This window comes from Ptiloglossa arizonensis, chromosome 9 (assembly GCF_051014685.1).
Source record: "Ptiloglossa arizonensis isolate GNS036 chromosome 9, iyPtiAriz1_principal, whole genome shotgun sequence".
NCBI lineage: Eukaryota > Metazoa > Arthropoda > Insecta > Hymenoptera > Colletidae > Ptiloglossa > Ptiloglossa arizonensis.
In genome coordinates, this window is record NC_135056.1 from 17,151,214 (window position 1) to 17,166,146 (window position 14,933).

The 14,933-nt window shown below is 44.6% G+C and overlaps 2 protein-coding genes across 4 annotated transcripts in view; one reads left to right on the forward strand and one right to left on the reverse strand.

Annotated features, from left to right (window-relative positions):
* The window catches only part of Dnmt3 (DNA methyltransferase 3), a 151,177-nt gene that overhangs the window by 83,117 nt on the left and 53,127 nt on the right, over positions 1-14,933 (reverse strand). The gene's annotated exons all lie outside the window — the stretch shown is intronic.
* The window catches only part of Tdg (Thymine DNA glycosylase), a 123,258-nt gene that overhangs the window by 52,477 nt on the left and 55,848 nt on the right, over positions 1-14,933 (forward strand). The window lies entirely within an intron of this gene.

Sequence of the window (14,933 nt, forward strand, 5' to 3'; positions counted from 1 at the left end):
TAACGAACCTCAACGACCGAGAAGACACCTGCGACGCGCGTACGTCAAGATGGCTAGAAGTAATTCCACGTTCCCCGCTATCGTCGTTCCGTCGCTGTATTAATGTCGAAATAATGGAGATACGCGAGAAAGAAAAAGTCGAGCACGGGACGCTCGCCGTCGCGACGTCGTTCCTCCTTCACCTCCCCCTCCTTCTCCTCCTGCATCGCCACCTGCACCGCTCTCCCCCCCTCTTAAATGCATCCGAACGACTGTTTCCAAGCGCGCGTTGCACCGTGAATACTCGACGCGTCGATAGCACTACGAACGAGTGCATCCCATGGTGTTCCCACGTACTCACCGTACGTACATACGTCGCGCGAAGCCACTTTTATCGCAGCTTTCCTTCCCATCGCTGTGAAAACCCGCTTCGTCTACGACGCAATAGTACGCTACGGGGTACCGTACGAAAATGAATCCCTCGGACTCGTTGGCTGGGTTTCGCGAACGCTGGAGAAATAAACAAAATAGCCAGCAGTGGGGGAACGCCTTGCGACGAACTGAGATGGAGAAGGAGTATTCTTATTCGACCGTAGCTAGCTACACTTGCAAGGAAATACACTCGTTACTTCTCCCACTACGTTTCCTTGCTAGACAACACTTCTATTTTGCATTGTGGGACGATGCATCATCAGTGTAGCTGGAAAAATAACTGGAGTAGTGAGTAGTGGGAAAAGTAACGGATATTTCTGTTGTATTGTTGTTAGGGACACTTTGGAAATACACTTCTTACTTCTCCCATTATGTTCCTGTGATACTCTCTATTCTTACTTTGCATTGTGGCACGATGCACCATAAGTGTAGCTTGGAAGATAACTCGAGTAGTGACTAGTGGGAAAAGTAATGGATATTTTTGTTGTATTATTGTTAGGAATACTCTGGAAATACACTTCTTACTTCTCCCATTACGTCTCTATGATACTCCTTACTCCTATTTTGCATTGTGGCACGATGCACCATAAGTGTAGCTGGAAAAATAACTGGAATAGTCACTAGTGGGAAAAATAATGGATATTTCTGTTGTATTGTTGTTAGAAACACTTTGGAAATACACTTCTTACTTCTCCCACTACGTCTCTATGATATTTCCTACTCTTACTTTGCATTGTGACACGATGCACCATAAGTGTAGCTGGAAAAATAACTCGAATAGTGACTAGTGGGAATAGTAATGGATTTAACTACTAACTACTGGTATTTAACTACGTAGCTACTATTCTATTGTAGTTAAGAACACTCTGGAAATATACTCGTTACTCCTTTCACTATACTTTCACGATACTCCCCATTCGGCTAGAGAAATATACCGAATAGTAACTAGTGGGAAAAGTAATGGGTGTTTCTATTCTATTGTAGTTATGAACACTCTGGAAATATACTCGTTACTCCTCTCACTATACTCTCATGATACTCCCCACTCAGCTAGAAAAATAAACCGAATAGTAACTAGTGAGAAAAGTAATTGGTGTTACTATTCCATTGTAGTTATGAATACTCTGAAAATACACTTGTTACTTCTTCCACTACGTTTCCATGATATTCCCCACTTCTACTGCACATAATGGCACAATGCATCATCAGTGTAGCTAGAAAAATAACAAGTGAGAAAAGTAATGAATATTTCTATTGTATTGTAGTTAAGAACACTCTGGAAATATACTCGTTACTCCTCTCACTATACTCTCATGATACTCCCCATCCAGCTAAAAAAATAAACCGAGTAATAATTAGTGAGAAAAGTAATGAATATTTCTATTGTATTATAATTATGAACACTCTGGAAATACACTCGTTACATCTCCCACTACGCTCCCACGATACTCCCCACTTCTACTTCACATCGTGACACGTCACAACGTATCATTGGCTGGAAAAATAAGTTTCGAGGAGTGGGGAAGTGACGTACGACAAAGTGGGAGAAGTAACCAGTCCCATTGCATCCTACTTAGATACATCGATGCAATATGTACACCCGTTACTTCGTCTCTACTCCTTACACGCGACAACGATTATTTATTCCAGCTAGCTGAATAACGAGAAAACAGAGCAAACATACGTAACGCGTCATGTTACCTGCGTAACGTATTAGATAAATTTCACGACGTAACGAAATGAAACTGTAAATCAGAAATGAATATAGAGCAAAGACGTTACTAAAACAGACTCAAACGATCGAACAAAGGAACTCACAGTTTTTCGAAAATGACACGTCCCTAGATTTTTGGTAAACCGTTAGCTCCTAGCGTTTATACTTGTATATTTAATGCATCGATTAAAAAAACTCGCAGCGAATACCTAGATGCAAAGTTCGTTCGAATCGCCGTTTAAACGAACAACCGCAAGTACTTCGGTTAATTTTTTCTATTAATTGTTCGGAACAAGGACGAAACAGTTCTCGTACGTTCTCGAGCCGAGCGATGTAGTCAAATTGAGAGCTCCCGAAACCTATCGCTCGAAAATGGTCCGTGTATCGGTAACTTGAACTCGAAAAATCGGGGAAAAAATTCCGTTGTAACGCTCGTTAAAAAAAGAGAAAAAAAAAATAGAATACATTTTACACTAGTCACACAACAACGAACATCGGTAACTTCACGCGAGCGCGTTCTCAAAATCGTGAAAGAGGGAACGAAACGATCTCGAACGTTCAAAGGGGGCACACGGTGCTAAGAAACGAACGCGCGCGGGAAACCGATAAAATCACGCGCGTATACCTCGTACACGAGTAACATCATCATCATCATCATCGATACACGACCTTCCCTCGTGGGAGCGTAGCGAAAGAACGATTCCTCCCGGTCGCGCGGTTATTTTGCATTAAAAGTCAATCGAATCGTTATTGCTAGCCGTTGTCACGAACGATTCGACGAAAGCGTTCCGTACGAAACCTCGTACGTACGTACGTTTGTAACGTGGGCGGTCCTCTTTGTGGATTTTCTTCCGACGGATTAAATAATTCGCGACGAGTGATTTCGACGCGACGCGGAGGAATAAATTGAGTCTCTCTCTCTTTCTCTTTCTCTCTCTCTCCGTCTTTACGGATGTTTTCGTTCGATCGTGAAACCCGGCCGAGAAGAGGCCTGTCCGAGATACTTTACGTAACGGTTTCGTCCTGACGAGCTTTTCTTTCGCGACGTAGTTTCTGTCCGCGACAGTCGCCGGCCTGGTATGTTTCCCTCCTGACGGGAGGCAACGGGGGGAATTCGGAGAGAAAAATACACGTCGATCGACCGTCTGCGAACGAGAGAAAGAACGAGAACGAGAGAAAGAGAGAGAGAAGAAACAGGAGGGGAAAGAGAGAAAAAAAACTAATATAAACTCGAGGGGGGGGGGGGGGGGCCACGTGGCCGGCCGCGAGATCCCAACGTCGATTCGATCGAGCTTCCGCGAAAAAAACGACGAAAGGATTGTCGAAGGTCGCGCTGCTGGCTGCCGGCCGGTATCGACTCGTAGGCACGCGGCGGGAAGGGGCTGATTTATCGCGAACGAGAGCTATGATAAAACGCTGCGCGAACCGTTTTCCCTAGGACGCGGCGTGCACTATTAATAGACCCGGCCCGACATAATAGTCGAGCGGTGCGTAGTCTATAATTTAAACCGGGAGAAGAGAGCTTTAAAGTCCTCGCCGTAGCGAACCGGTGTTTGTACGCAACCGGCCCGTGCAACGCCGTGGCTTTTTCGCCGCGATTATAGTAATTGTGGCATTTAGATGCTTCGAGTTATTACAAATGTCGGTATTACATACCACCGGTCCCCACCCATCGCGTCGTCTTCGTTCTCGGGGAAGACCTTCTTTTTTTTTCTTTCTTTTCTTTTTTCGCCCTTGCGTTCGCGGCGGCTACCCGAACTCGCGCGGGAAGAGAACGAGGGGGACCGTAGAAGCGGGTAAGGGAAACGATACGGAACCAATGGGGGGCGTTCGTCCTCGAAAGTGTAAATTGTGCATCGGTCGTTTATTTCTCGGTAAAGAAAAAATAGAAATAAAAAAGAAAAAAGAGACACAAACGATCGTAGAATTGTCGCTCGAAGGGGGACCCGCGGCGCGCAGTTACGCAAATATTGATTTCATATTTTGCCCCCCGTTTGGCCGGGGCGGCGAAAGAGGGAAGAGGTGGGATGGTTTGCAATTCTCAATTTTGACGGAAACAACGCGACCAGCTGCATTATACCGTTCCGTACGAGCCCGTCGGATTGTTTGTATTTAGTCTCGAGCGTAATATGTATTTGCGCCGCGGAGCGAGGGGTTCCATTACGCGGCGAGCGAATCGCGGGACGCGGGCCGAAACAATGTTCGTTTGCTCGCTCGCTCGTACGCTGGTTCGGTTCGGTCCTCCGCGTGTTAACGTCGAGCAACTTTCCCGGGGTGTCGAGTAACGCGGCCTTTAGGCCTCCATCCGCCGGCGAACCGAACCGATGACTGTAAATCCAATTACAGTCGCATCTATTCTCGCCCTCTTGCTCTCGCGCGCGTTCGATCCGCGTCACGATGCTCGACGCCGAACTTCGGACCGGAGCGCCGCCGGAGCCTCGTTATTTCGAGTCCCGCGTCGTCCGAAGACGTGCTCGCGAATTTTTTATCCTATTTCTTCGAGCTCGCGTTAAGCTCGACCCGACCCCCACCACCACCGCCACCATCCACGCCGCCACCGCCCCCCGTTCGAGAACTTGCGAGCGCCATCGTTGCGCGGACGAGAGGGAATCGTAATTTTCGCGAGGGATCGAATACGTTTACGAAGGAACCTTTTTTCAATTTCGTGTATTAATCCTGGGAGAAATAAATAATAGGTTTCGCTCGTGTGAATTAAGAACTTGCTACTGAATTTTTTAAACTGCGCCGAGCTCGCGTTAAATTCGTCCCGGTCCCCTTTTGAAGTCACTTTTGCGCGGGAGAATTGAATTTTTTTTTCGAGGATCGTTTACGTTTGGATCGTGGAACAAATAAAATATAAGATTCGGTTATGTGGTCCGAGAACGTGCTACTGAATTTTTTAACCTGCGCTGAGCTCGCGTTAAATTCGTCCCGGTCCCCTTTTGAAGAGTCACTTTTGCACGAGAGAATCGAATTTTTTTAGGATCGTTTACATTTAAATCGTGGAACATAATCGTGGGATATATAAAATATAAGATTCGGTTATGTGGTCCGAGAACTTGCTACTGAATTTTGTAACCTGCTTTGACCTCGCGTTAAATTCGCCCTGCCCCCTTTAGAATTACGTTTGGGCGGGAGAATTGAATTTTTTCGAGGATCGTTTATGTTTACATGTGAAACATAATCGTGGGGCAAATAAAATATAGAATTCGGTTGCATATTGCGAGAACGTGCTCCTGAATTTTTTAACCTGCTTTGAGCTCGCGTTAAATTCGCCCTGGTCCCATTTGAAGAATTACGTTTGGGCGGGAGAATTGAATTTTTTCGAGGATCGTTTATGTTTACATGTGAAACAATCATGGGGTAAATAAAATATAGAATTCGGTTGCATATTGCGAGAACGTGCTCCTGAATTTTTTAACCTGCTTTGAGCTCGCGTTAAATTCGCCCTCCCCCCTTCTGAAGAATTACGTTTGGGCGGGAGAATTGAATTTTTTCGAGGATCGTTTATGTTTACATGTGAAACATAATCGTGAAACAAATAAAATATAAGACTCGATTGCATAATTCGAGAACGTGCTCCTGAATTTTTTAACCTACTTTGAGCTCGCGTTAAATTCGCGCCAGGCCCCCCTTTGAAGAGTCACTTTCGCGCGAGTGAAAGAAAATCGAAATTTTGAAACGTGTCGCACACGTTCGGATTGTACGGGGCAGGTGCTTTTAGCTTTGGAACACAATCGAGGATCGAATAAAATATAGAAGGACTCGGTTTTGTGGTTCGACCGCGTGCTCGCGAATTGTTTAACCTACTTCTTCGAGCTCTCGTTAAGTTCACGCAGCCTCTCTTTGAGGATGTTATTTGTCACTTTTGCGAGAAAGAGAGAGAGAGGAAGATGGTAAGAGACATTAGAAATATTTTAATCGCGTATACGTTCGAAAGGTATGAAACTCGTGGCTTTGGCTCCAAGACTAAAAGGATAAATAAAGTAGAGGAGGATTCGGTTGTGTCCGAGGACGTGCTCGGGAATTCCTTAACCTATTTATTCGAGTCCGCGTTAAGTTCGCACTGTCCTTCTTCGAGAAGTAGCTCGCCGCGAAGAAATTTTTGCTTCGCTTAACCTCGGTTCTTTCGTTCGACTACGCGATCGAAGTCTTTGGGTGAAATACGCCCAGAACGTGTGGAACTCGTGCCTTTTAACTTTGTAACGTTGCGTTACAAAGGAGACGACTGATGAAATACAAGAGCATCCAGTCGCGTCGTCCGAAGACGTGCTCGCGAATTTTTTATCCTATTCAACCGTTCGACTATACGATCAAAGTCTTTGAGCGAAATATGTCCAGAATGTACGGAACTCGTGCCTTCAACTTTGTAACATAACAAGCCCGACTCGTAAAATACGGAACCGCTCGATCCGATCTGTTGCAACAGTTATGGAAATATGTTACAAGGTCGCAAGGATATTAAAATAGACGCTAGACGGTAAATATAATAATTGATTCTACCAATCCGTAACACCTACAGACGATGCATCAAACTACTCAACTACTCTCATTTTTGCGAGTATACCCTAATTGTATCTTCGTTTCTACGTCAATAATACCTCAGATATCCATAAACATTCACGAAACACAGCTTCGATGTTTCTCAATTCCGTTATCCATCACGCGACAACCGTCCTTCGAAATAATAACAAATCTTGTACACTTGTACACGTTTACTTTCCCAAGCCTGTGCAGTAACCACGGTAATGGATCGAAATAAAATTTCCACCCTCGACACGGAGGGTCGATTTCACCCCTTCGGTGTGAATATTTTTCGGAGAAACAAGAAACTATACGTGTCGAATCGATCGTGACTCGACGACAATCGGACTACGACTGAGGAACCCGCGATTTGCAACGATGTAACACCAACGTGAGAACGCGACGAATGTGTTTCGAATTTCACGGTCGAGGTTCCGCGAATTCACGGGAACGCGAGAAGCAACGTTTGGAAACAAGATTCCACGGTTATTATACTCGTCAGAGGGTAATGTGACCGCTTAAGAATAACCGATACCAGCGAAAGACGCGAGTTTGGTTTCGATGCGTTTACAAGTGGGCCAAGTTTCGATCCTCGAGTAGAGTTTACCCGAACGTTGTGTATCGAGGGATGTTAGAAAGTAGCCGAACTTTAAGTTCGAATAGTTAAATTGTTGCTAACTACTCCATTGTATTTAATACAACGATATCGACCTTGTTGCAACGAGCACGCTCGGCTAACGATGAATGGACGAAACTTCGTCGTTAATTGCCGTTAGAATACTCCGACTTTAATTATACAAAGAGGAGGATGAGGAGGAGGAGGTGGAGGAGGACGAGGAGGAGGGCCGAGTCGTTCAACTTGACCACTTTAAAATACGCGCGAGGAAAAAAAATTCTCTCGAAGTTATCCGGGGTTCTGGTACTTTTGCGAAAAGGTCCCGTGACGAGAGTTCTTTTTTTTTTTTTTTTTTTTTTTTTTCTTTCTTTGCGAAAACGGAGTAGAATATAAAGTTTATCGCGAGCCGGTAACGACGCTCGAAGACACGCGAGAGAACGTATCATTACGGTATGCCACGCGCTATAACCGCAGAAACGCTTCGCAACGCTTGCAACAACTCTCGCTTATTAACCGATTACGCACTCGTGTTCGACGTAACCGACGAAACATTTCGCGTTGGAACTTACATCGAGTGTACACACGACTTGGACTTTCCAAAGTCTTGGCGATTTTTCGTTCGCGAAGTTTGGATTGGTGAACTTATGGTAAGTTTAACGCTGGACTCACCGACCGGTTCAAACGACTTCCAACTGCTTTCGTAATGAAATGTAATAGGTTGCTCGATAAGTTTTGTTGTTCGATGATGCACGGAGTTATTAGGGTGGTTGTTTTAGTTTTTTGAAGATGGTACTACTGTTTGGGGAATACTTGGGAAGTTTCGTGTAGATTTGTCGATTCGTTTGTATATTTACAGTTGTTCGAAGTTGAAGGGTCGTAGTATTTTTTTAGAATGGAAGAAACGACGAAACTTAGCGAACAATCTAGTTGTTTATGTTCTATAGGGTGTTTTTCGAAGATGGTACGACTTTTTCTATTCTACACGAATGATTAATTTTACAAATTCTTTTTTCTCCTCGTTGATTGGTGTTTTTTGAGATACACATACGAGGTATACGTTAATATTCCGAAATCTGTCGGTAGTTTTAGTATTTTCCAAAGATGTTGTGACTTTTTCTATTCTACACGAATGATTAATTTTAGAAATTCTTTTTTCTCCTCGTCGATTGGTGTTTTTTGAGATACACATACGAGGTATACGTTAATATTCCGAAATCTGTCGGTAGTTTTAGTATTTTCCAAAGATGATGTGACTTTTTCTATTCTACACAAATGATAAATTTTCCAAACTCTTTTTCCTCCTCGTTAATTGGTGTTTTTTTTAGATACACACAATATTCCGAAATCTGTCGGTAGTTTTAGTATTTTCCAAAGATGTGAATTTTCTATTCTACACAAATGATAAATTTTCCAAATTCTTCTTTCTTCTCGTCAATTGGTGTTTCTTGAGATACACATACAAAATACACCTTAATATTCCAAAATCTGTCGTTAGTTTTAGTATTTTCCAAAGATGTTGTGACTTTTTCTATTCTACACAAGTGATCAATTTTCCAAACTCTTTTTTCTCCTCGTCAATTGGTGTTTTTCGAGATACACATACAAAATACACTTTAATATTCCAAAATCTGTCGATAGTTCTAATGTTTCCCAAAGATGTGACGTTTACTATTCTTCACGAGTGGTCAATTTTCCAAACTCCTCTTTCTCCTCGTCCATTGGTGTTTTTCGAGACACACATACAAAATACACCTTAATATTCAAAAATCTGTCAATAGTTCTAATATTTCCCAAAAATGTAACATTTACCATTCTACACGACTGATCAATTTTCCAAACTCCTCTTCCTCCTCGTCAATTAGTGTTTTTCGAGAAACACATCCAAGTCTACACCTTAAAATTCCAAAATCAGTCGGCATCTCAATCGTGAAAAGCATCAAAACAAGAAGAGCCGTGTATCGTCAAAGACACTCACCTAACCCCGACGCGTAAGATTGTTTCATACAAGAATCGGTTTATGGAAATCGAGCGGGGACCTTAAATTAAGGTAATCGGTTTAGGTGACTCAAGCTGTGCCCATCTGAAGGAAAAGAATCGCCCAATCGGATTGCTGTACCGGGGATTCCTCGAACCAATTAAGCTATCCGTGTTACAAACGATTCTTTGGCTCTGGCGATACTCATAACCGCGATAGCTTCAACGATCTATTTGCGTCGAGTTCGCTCGAAACCTGTTCCGGTGAACCTTTCGGTCGGTGTTAAAGGTTCGTTAAAAATATCTCCGTTAATTGCGAATTGAACGTCGCGACGAGAAAAGAAACATCGTCCGGTGAACGCACCAGATATCCGTGAGAGTCCAGCAAGGACGACGTCTAGACATTGGCTCCGGTACGAGGCGAATTTCGATCGCGAGCGTACCGTGTCGGATACAAGTTCGAAGAAAGGAAAAGGAAGGTGGGTCGTGACTTCCTGCGAGCGATGCTGCCGGCAGAAATTATTCCACCGAAGTGTTTTCGATTCCACGAGCGTGAAGCTACTTAATCGATCGGTGCGCGCAGCTGATCGTAATGGTTTCACTTGAGCGAGAAGTTTATACGAGCGCTCCTCGAACGGTTCGTAATGACCGCAACCCTCTCGCGACTCGAGATACTCCGCCGAGACTGTAACTTTCCCCGCGCGGTGACGACGACGACGATTTCCTTCACCGTGTATAATACAATATCGATACGTACGTACAAAGAGAATCGATTTTATCGTATCGCTGAACGCCTCGGTAAACGTACCGGCTTACGACATTAGACGCGTCCCGGACACGGTGCAGCTAATCGCATCTACGTCGGCGATACCGAACCAGCCAAGGACCTCCAGTGGTCAACTTCGATTATAACGCGCTTTCGCGGGACAATAACGTCCTATAGATCGTCCCTAATGGCGTGTGCAAAATATCGGGCGTGGTTGCCTCGGTAATTTTCGGAGAGATACACCGAACGATTAAAGTTGTACACGTTCGTTCGGTGGCTGCGTACACCGAGAACTCGAACCGCTCGGTCGTCGAAGTAACTTCGACATCGAGGATTATCCTACGGTCTATCTCGTTACCGAGATAAACTTATAAATCGACAAAATTCCGTCGAGAGGGGTCTATAACCCGTTTCGAATTTACAACCGGTAGGAAAGATACTCGAATAATTGAATTATTTCTATCGTCGAACGTGTACACCGAACGTAACATTAACGCGAGTTCTATCGTCAAGAGGTACCACCATCGTTGCACGAGAGTACGCGTTACGATCGAGATGGATCTGTTCGATGGTGTCGATCGCGAGAACAATCCCGCGTCAGATTTCGTGTAAAATTTGTTAATCGTTGGAAATTATTCTCGAGATTTTTCCAATGTCGGGATTACGTAGCGGTGAAATCGAGGTTACTCTCGCAAACGATACCAATAATGGAATCTGCAATTTAGCAGATAGTCGCGGACTCTTTCACGGATTCAACGAGTTCGTCTAGACAACGTATTAACGGAGCATCGACCGAACTACGCTCGATTAATTGCGATAAATTATACCGTGGAATTGATTCCCGTTTATCGTTCGATGAACGTTCGATTCGTAACGGAGAAAGGACGCACGAACGAACGAGCGAGTTTGTCCGTCCGTCTCCGTGGTAAAAACAAATCGATTCTCCTCTCAACGGCCGGAAGTAGATTAGGTAAATACGCGGCGAGCATCGCGGGCCGAGCACCTTGTAAACAAGCGAAGAAGTCTCGCGCTCGGCCGATGGGGACGCGTTGAAACCGAGGTGTTACGCGATCGGAAACTTTTCGGAAAGAATGGGGAACCAGGCCGGATTCGCGAGTTTCGTATACGCTGGACAAGAGTAGAGGAACGACCACCAGGAGACGAGTGTACCGAGCCGCGTCAGCGTAATCGAAAAGGGACACCACGGATTATCGACGCGGCGAAAGTTTTCCGAACGAGTTGACGGAACTCGACGAGAGACGGAGAAGATCGCAAACAGAGTACACGGCCAAGCGACGAAACCGAAATTCCAAAGTTTTCCAACGGTAACTCGGCGACTGTCGCCGCTTTTCGAATCCGAGCACCGAAACTTGCGCCCTTCTAGTCGCGAGTGACGCTACACTTTGTCGGGAATCGTCGACGATCGTCGAATGGGTGGTTTACCCGCTTTCAAGGAAGAAGATTGAGACGGTTCGCTTTGAAGAATAGGGAATTAACGATTGAGTATTTTTTCTGCAAGAGTCGCGGATAATGCTACACTTTGTTGGGAATCGTCGACGATGATCGTCGAACGCGGTGGTTTACTCGCTTTCAAGGAACAAGATTGAGATGGTTCGCTTTAAAGAAAAGAAAATTAATTATTAAGGATTTTTTCTGCAAGAGTCGCGGATAATGCTACACTTTGTTGGGAATCGTCGTCAACTATCGTCGAACGCGGTGGTTTACCCGCTTTCAAGGAAGAAGATTGAGACGGTTCGCTTTAAAGGATAGGAAATTAACGATTGAGGATTTTTTTTCGTGAGAGTCGCGAATAACGTTACACTTTGTTGGAAATCGTCGTCAACTATCGTCGAACGCAGTGATTTACTCGCTTTCAAGGAAGAAGATTGAGATGGTTCGCTTTAAAGAGCGGTTAACGAATTTTTTCCGCGAGAATCACGAATCTACTCTCTATTTGATCGAGAATCATTGTGAACGGTCGTCTAGGAACGCGAGATTCGTCGAACACTGTAGTTCACTCGCTTTCAAGGAACAAAATTGAGACGGTTCGCTTTGAAGAATAAGAAATTAACGATTTTTTTCCGCCAGAGTCACGAATCTACGCTCTATTTGATCGAGAATCATCGTAAATGATCATGTAGAAACGCGAGATTCGTCTAACGTCATAATTCACCCCCTCTTTCAAGAAACAATATTGAGACGGTTCGCTTCGAAGAACAGTTAACGATTTTTTCCCGCGAGAGTCACGAATCTCCTCTCTATTTGATCGAGAATCATCGTGAACGATCGTCTAACAACGCGAGATTCGTCTAACGTCATAATTCACCCGCATTCAAGAAACGAAATTGAGAAGGTTCGCTTCGAAGAGCGGTTTCTTTTCCGCGAGAGTCGCGCGTACCGCTCGACACGAAGCTTAAAACACAACGAGAGCAAAAGAAACGTAGCACCATCGAGCGAGTCTCGCGTTACACGTGCTCCTTGCACGTAACTTCAAAGCGACACCGCGTTCGTATCGTTCGAATCGATCGCGAACCCGTAACAAAGAAAACCGTTCCCCTCGGATTCAAGAGCAAACGCGATCTTAGGTAACTCTGAACGCGATTCACGCGCCTTTCCGAAACAATGCTCGGATTGGTGATCGACGATACGGCGATAACCACGATAAATATTAATATTCCGCGAAAGGTAGGTTTCGATGAAACGTTTCGCTTTGCGCGGTATTTCGCGCTTTTGATGTACAAACTCGCGCGGGATGATTCTCGGTGGCTCGGGATCCTCTCTAAAAGTTTGTTGCACCAAAGCGCAGAAGGGAGGAGGAGGAAGAGGGTGGCAATGATGTATCCTCGCGCTTAATCGAGGATATATTCGTGATTGATCGTAATTTGCTCGCGAACGATTCCAGGCGCACAATACGGCTTTGGTGCGCCACAAAGCTCGTCGAGTCTCATAATTAGCCGAAAGATGGAACGGGGGAAAAGAGAAAACGGAGTTTAACGTCGGGGGGGTATCATCCCGTTTCGGATCCGATATGAAAATTGTTAACGGAAACCGGAGAGTCGGTCGTTGCTACGTATCCTACGTTTGCGCTTAATCGAGGATAAATATAACCGGGCGGACACGGTTTGCGATACAACGAATTGTTTTTCGGTGGTAATCGATCGAATTACGCACAGAGAACGACGAACAAACGAACGAGTCGTTCTCAACCGTGATGTAAATTTTGTAATATCGAAAAACCGTGGAACGAGGAAAAATCCTCTTTGTTCAAAGACAGTCTCTTCCGCGTACGCGCGATCGTTCGTAATTTGCTTTGAACGATTGCAGGTGGCCGCTTCGGCTTTGGCGCGCCACAAAGCTCATCGAGTCTCATAATTAGCCGAAAAATGGAGGTGTGCGTAGAGAGGGAATGGAAGAGGAGGAACAGAGAGGGGTTGTCCGAGCGTGATCGCGAGAGGAAACGAAAGGGGTGGATAATACAGAGAACAATCATAATTGCCGCGTGTTTATGGGGTGTACAATCAATTAAACGAAGTGCGCGCGAGTTTGCGCGCAACGACCACCACCTAGGCTCGGTTTGATCGCGTATTTTCTCGGTTTTCTCGTTTTCTTTTCCTCTTTGAGACGGTGTCTCGCGACTCCTCGGTCACCGACGTGTTCTTCTCTGAGAACAAGAGGGTGTTACCCAGAACGAAAGAAATCTCAGACGATATCGAAGCTCGTTGCCGCGTGCTCGTCGCGATTTCTCCGCGCGGAGTATTTTCGCGCGACGAAAGCCTTTTCCTCTTTCGAAATCGCGTTTCGATCGACTCGCCTCTTCGCGATGTTCTCGAGAAGAAAAAGGAAAAGAGAGAAAAAAATAGAGCGAGAGAGACTCCGGCGTTGTTCGAGGAAAAGTTGGAAGCCGATCTTTCGCGCGACGAACCGTCTCGTAACGTCTTCGTCTTCGTCTTCGTCTTCGTTCCACTTTGCCTCGTTTGTTCGAGACCCGCTCGTGGAACAAGGAAACGAACAGCGCGATATACATCGAGGAAAGAACGATCGGAAAAAAGGTTTCCGTTTCCGATTTCTTTCACGAATTTATCCGCCTCGCGGAGCAACCGATCGGTAATCATCGTCGCGAATCGGTAATTATACTTGTAACATCGGTAATTTACTTATTAATTTACAGGCGATAAACCCATCGATTTGCAAAGAAAAATAAATACTTTGTTCCGAGACGAGAACACGATCCATTTCGAATATTATTTCTACTAGAGGTAATTACTAGTTTTCGAGCGAAATAAATTAAATTATTCCGTACAATAATTTTGGTACGTGTAAAGTGTTGTCTCGATAAGTTTTATCTCGATACGGTGGAATATTTTATTTATCGATTCATAGGTAACAATCCCATTGATTTTCCAAAGAAGAATAAACACAGTGCGAGTAAATTAAAGTAAGAAGGTTACAGAGGATTGTTCAACCGACGAAGAAATTTCGCGAAAGATACCTAAAAAAAAAGAAGAAAAGTCGAGAGATACGGAGTACTGGGCTGTTCGATGAAACTTATCGAACAGTATGGTACTAGGTCGCTAGTATAGCACAATCTATTATTTATCGAGCGAAGTGCAAACGCGAGTAAGAGAATCGGAATGAAAGAAACGAGAAGTGTAACTCTTTAGAAAGAAAACGCGAGTACGTACAAATTCACTCCACTTGAGATCATTTAAAATCGCGATTAAACGATTCGTGATTTCTACCGAAAATAAAAAAATAGAAATATTGTCCACGGTTCTAGCGGATTCGTGCGATTTAAAAATCAGCGTGCGGGTAACTCGAGCCACGTACACGATTACCGAACTGAATCGTGGATTGGACGTGTTCGTTAAGCGACTCGATACGAGCATTGGTCCTACGTCGGTACGGCACTATTAATAATATCGCGGGGC